Genomic DNA, 5,999 nt, shown 5'->3' with positions numbered 1-5,999 from the left:
AGTCTGCATCAGTCCAAAGTGGCTCAGAGGTTACTAGCCGAGTCTGTGTAGTCCTAGGAGAGGTCAACATAAGCTGGTTGGGCTCAACCGGTGGTAGTGTGCGGCTCAGAGGAGCTGGTTCGACCATACGGAAAACAAGAACCGCCACTCGATCCACAAAAACAAAGCTTAGATCATCAGGAGCTGACTCCTGGAAAAACAGTAAATACACAGATATGGACCTAACCATTGACACCGTGGTAGCATGACTGTGGTGTGTTGGATGGATGTGTTTGTGGGAACCCGTACCCGCAATGATCTGTGGCTGCAGAGTGTTAACCCTATTGAGTGGAGAGACAGATACAGGTGAAACGGTACGTGAACCAATAACTGAAGCAGGTGACACTTCAGGCTGAGAGAGGGTGGTTATGACATTGTTCGGGGCCAAAACCCTATCTAGTGGCGAGTTCATAGAGGCAGGAGAAAATGGTGTCACATAAATCCTGACCCCAGCTTCCATCTCCTGAGTGGTGGTTATGGTGCTGGAACAAAACAGTTCAGAACCACCTGGTTTGTTACCTATGGGGAGACAGGAGACGTGTTGTGACATAACAGCAGATCATGGTGACCAGGACACTGTAATGTGTGCATCTTGGTAACATGCTAGGGGTTCATGACCAGTGTTCACAGTCTCTGGTTCGTGAAAAGCAAGTGTAGCTGGGCACACTGGAGCACTAGCTATGCTTTCGTTGCCTTCATTCAGTGACTGATGGGGGAGCAGGGCCGGCTCAGGAGGGAAGAGAGAAACCACAGGCAACTCAGATTTAGTTGGAACTGCAGACACGGAAAGAGACACCAAAGGAAACACCTCCCTACCGTTATTAAAACCAAAGGCAGTGGGAAACCTTGTCAGTCTGAGAATAGAGTCTGTGGTCCCTGCCGGGTTGAGTGAAGCGCGAGCGGAACTGTCTCTGACCTGCGGCTCGGTGAATGGCTCATTGCTAGCCACCTCACCGGCTAAGTCCGTAGCCTCCTCACATGCCTTCCGCTCAGAGGTAACTTGGAGCGACTGGACAGTTTCACTCACCTCCGAGCGTCGGGCGATGCGGTGGCGACGCGAACGCCGTTTTTTCTTGACCGTGGGCCCCGTAGACGTGGGAGATGGAGGCTCCTGAGGCGTCGCAGCGGCTGAGGAGGCGGTAGTAAGCGGAGTGGCAGGCGGGAGTCCCAGGCAACTCCGGGGGCCCCCAAGGGCTAGCCGTGTCCCGCGGAAAACCTCATCGTAGGGGGGAGCGAGCCATGGCTCCTCTCGTAGCTCTTCCTCCAGTTGCGCGCATACGGTGCGCTGCCGCTCCTCGAGGTCGGAATCCGCGCCCCCCACAGCCACCTCGTGTTGCTCAGTGGAGGGCAGAACGGGCCGTGGCGGTGCGCGACAGCGGCGGGAACACCGTTTCCTCTTAGGGGCGGCCGTGGGCTCAGCCTGGCCTTCCGTGGCGACCGGCTCCTCGCCCTCAGACCACATCCGTGCCAGGCAGGAAGCAGGAGACGAGTAGCCCGATCGCGGCGGCGAGGGTGGGTGGTCGGTCTGTGGTGGGACAGCTGACGAGAGCTCCTCCTCGGTGATAAGCCAGGGCTTCCAACGGAGCTCGTCCTCCCGATACGCCCGTAACACCTGCTGCCGCTCCTCTTCACCGAAGTCGCTGGCCTCTGGCATCTCCGTGCGCCACGTAGTGTAGACAGGCGGTGGCGAAGATGTAGAAACCGATGAGAAGCGAACAAGCGGCGTACCAGTGGTGAGCCCCATGGTCCCGATCCTGACCGTTTCTGGTTCTTTCTGGGACAGCTGCCCCGGACGGATGCCCACGGCGGACACAAGAAAGTCCCGGATGTGGGGGCGCAGCGCGCCGAATAGCCACGGGAGCCCGGACACCATCCGCTGAAGACGGTCGGCTACGGTCTCCCGGTATTCGCCTCTAGGTAGCGTCGCCCATTCCTCACAGTGATATTCCACCGTGTAGACCAAGTCGTCCTGGAGGTCCGCGGAGGGGTTGTGAGCTGCTGGGTCCAGTTCGTGGTCGCGTTCTTCTGTCATGATCGCTGTGTGGCAGGCAGGATGAGGACCCAAAATGCAAACTCACAGACCAGGGGATAAACTCAAAATCAGCTTTATTGCTCGGTGCAACAAAGAGTGAACCAAAACAATACAAACTAAACTGGGAAAAGCTAATGTAACATATACCAGAAGACACGGGGAGAACCACACACAGCATGAGGGAGAACGCGACGCCGAACAGAGGGAGACGCAGACAGAAATACACAGAGGGTAAACGAGGAAAGTGGGAACACACGGGGAACACAGGTGACACTGATAATCATAACGAGACAGGGCGGGGTGAACTGAACATAACATGTACAGGCGTGAGAGTCACAAAGTAAACAGGAAGTGCACAGAGGTTCAGACAGGAGGGGAGAGAGCACGGGGAAAACACAGACATAACGGGCTGGGGAAACATGAAACAACCACAAAGGGAGACGAGGGCTCATAAATACACAGAGGGCACACAGGGGGGAGAGAGAGCACAGGGAGAACATAGACATAATGGGCAGGGGAAACATGGAATAAAACATAAGGAGAGACGAGGGCTCACAGATACACAGAGGGGCACACAGGGGGTAAAAGCCATGAAGGAAAAACACTTAGGGAACAACACAACAGGGCAACTCAGAAAACATGGCCTAAATAAGGAACAAAATACAAACATACAAGAAAACTAAGAACACTGGGCCAACATGGCCCAGGACCATGACAATTATGTTATTTTAGGCAATCATCTGTTGTTTTTTCTAATCGATTCATTCATGGAACTTTTTTCAGAACTAATTTTTATAAGTACAGAGAACATTGAGTCAATTCTCTCCCTGCTCTCCACATTCCTTTCCTCATTCTCGTCTTCTTTTGGTCATCCACTGCTGCAAAGCTATTAGGACAGGAGGCCTAATGGAAGATTTCTGTCCCAATGTCTCATCCATGAGGACAAACCACAGCCAAGTAGCATCAGTGGGCTTCCCACTGACTGTCTCTGACCCTGGATACTTACAGAAAGCAAATTAAATAAAAAATGACTGTTGAAAAAGGAGCCACAATTTTTTTTTAGGATATATGTTTAATAAATTGTTGCATTAAAATTGTATTATTTGATTACACATGTACATTTTCTTTTAATTGACCCCTTTCTTTTTAGCCTGCAAGGGGACAACCTTCTCCTGTAGGCCCATCTTCTTCAAAACTGTCCTGATAATATAGAGAAAATAAGAGAGAAGGAAAAACAATTGCAATCGTGTCAATCTCTGGATGCAAACTTAGGAAAACTAAGAAGATTTCACTGCAGGGGACACAGGTGTGTACTTCATAAGATGCATTAACTTCTAGAAAGGGCTGGGGCTAGCTTGTTAGGAATCGCCTAACTAATGATTGCCTGCAAGAAAATGGAGATGGCGCAGCTTAAAGATTTTTTTTTTAACTTTCTTCTAGAAATATTGATTTCACAGATTATTTGTATCTGGCTTCATTCACACACTTTTGAATAAAGTGCTCATCTGACATTACAGGTATAACAAAAAGCATTCGATAAGGGACAACAGCAGAGTAAACAATACTGGGAAGAACTGCAGGATTATTATAAGTCAAGGAAAGAAAAAAGTGTCAAGGTCTGGCTGTGTGGCAAGCAGGATGAGGACCCAAGTGCAGGACTCCAGAGACAAAACTTGAACTACACACTAAAATACAAAACATTAAACTCTTGGCATGGAAAGGCATGAATATTACATGGAACTAGAAACTATGGAGCAAAACATGGAACACAGAGCACGGGGAGAAACATGACAGGAGGACTTTCACGAAGACTGACGACGTGACAAGGTACAGAGGAAAACCGAGGACTTGAATACACGGGATAACAAGAGGGAATACCTGGGAGACAGGGGAAGCAAACTGAGCGCAAAGCACATGAGACGGACTATGAAAATAAAACAGGAAGGTGGGCAGGAATGAAAAAGGTGAGATAAACAGAGAGACATGACAGAGATGAGTCACAGAAAAACACACACATAGATTCAGACTGACTAAATACTGGGAATCGAGGGTGGAGACAGACAAGACTAAGAAGACACAGAACGAGGATGAGAGACTGGGCTAACAGAAATGAACAAGATTCAAGCCTGACTTCACAGAGAGAAACGAATAACTATAACAGGGAACCACACACACAAGGGCGGGCAACATCAACTTTAATGCATAATAACAAAATCCTGAATGACAACAAATACAAAATACAGAAATTAAAAATTAAAGACAGCAAACTAGAAAACTCCTAAACCTTCCCAAAACTCAAAACACAGACCCAAGAACCATGACAAAAACATTCCTGAACCGAGATTTCTTTTCAAAGATATATAGTCAATACAATCCCATGGAACAATAGACATCATCTGTGAACTCGCTCTAAGTCTGGCTTAAACACTGACTGTCTTTTAATGTGTCTGCTTTTAGAGATGCACCAGTCCACTGGCTGGGTACTGGAATGGGCTGATTTTGCAGACTGGTGACTGGCTTTTCAGTCTCATGTTAAGTTCAGTTACAAGACCTTCCATTTCATGCATGCCCAACACAAGCACAGTGGTGAAAGCAAATAGATACTTTATTGATCCCACAAGGGAAACTTTTGTGTTACAGCAGCATGACAAAGAGTAAAAATAGTACAGTCTACAATACACAGCAAATAACCAACACAGTTATATAAAAGTACAGCAGGTGCCCGGTAAGGGGCTTATACTATGAGATAGTGCAGGAATTTATATATCTACATCAGTGATAAAAACAAAACAAAGAGTAGTAAAAATCAAGTTAGACAAGGTTAATCATCTGTCAGTAATACCAGTTCTAATCAGATACTTAAATCACCTTTATCCAGCTGATCATGGAGATTACCAGAAACTAGAAAAGCAAAAGTGTCTAAAGCTATATGGAGCTCAGAGATCGCCACAAGCCATAAACCGCATGAGCAAAGAATCCAAGCAGTTACAAAGTAAATTGTAAGTGATAAAGAGAAAAGGGTTGGTCCCTGTTAACTGGTCAATTTCTAAACACAGAGAAAAATGATTTACGTGACTGATATTTGTTTTGTTGCATAAATCAGAAAGCATAAACCTCCTTTTGTATAGTAAGTAAAATAAAAGTAGAAGGCGGGTGTGTAACAACTCATTTTCAGTTAATTATTTATACCTCTTTCCACAGTTAAGAGACACAAATGAGAGGCCGTGTAATTTATTCCAGTTTTGGGGAAAATGTTTGTAAATGCTGTCTATTATTAGAAAGAAATTTGGAATAGGCAAAAATCATTATCGGTGCTTTTCATTCAGAAAATAAATTTTAATGGGAAAAGAACATTTTAATCTGTGTATCTTTACTTGATGGTTAGGTAAGTGAATTAACTATAGCAACTATGAGATGTGGGATTAGGTTGAAAAGGTTAAGAAGAAAAGAAATAGATGGTGATTGAGATCAGAGATAAAGAGGAGCCACTGCCAATTCTATCCTGGTTAAGTGTTTTGCTGTACAGTTCAAAACAATCATAAAAATGACTTAGTAACGTTTAAAAATGTGGGCCCAATTAACAAAGACATACTATTCCAGGCTCAATTTAACCTAAAGATGAGCATCATAATTACAGTGACAGATTATTGTGCCAATATATGTAGTATATAACATATTTCTTTAACTTGAATGATTTAAACACAAATATGATATGAAAACTATCTTTTAATAATAATAATGATAATAATAATAAAAATATAATTTTATTAAGTCATTTTAATGGACATTGTCAAAAGAGACCAGCGAGGAGTCAGAGAAAAGGAGGGGGTGGATACTGAGAGAAAGAACAAAGAGTAGAAGAGACTAAAAGAAGAATGAGCAGACAGAATTTATTGTTGAAGGCAGATAGAGGAATGGGCACAGGCGA

The sequence above is a fragment of the Haplochromis burtoni genome, unplaced genomic scaffold (assembly GCF_018398535.1).
Source record: "Haplochromis burtoni strain Fernald_Lab_line unplaced genomic scaffold, NCSU_Asbu1 Contig_108, whole genome shotgun sequence".
NCBI lineage: Eukaryota > Metazoa > Chordata > Actinopteri > Cichliformes > Cichlidae > Haplochromis > Haplochromis burtoni.
This window is presented reverse-complemented; position numbering follows the sequence as displayed.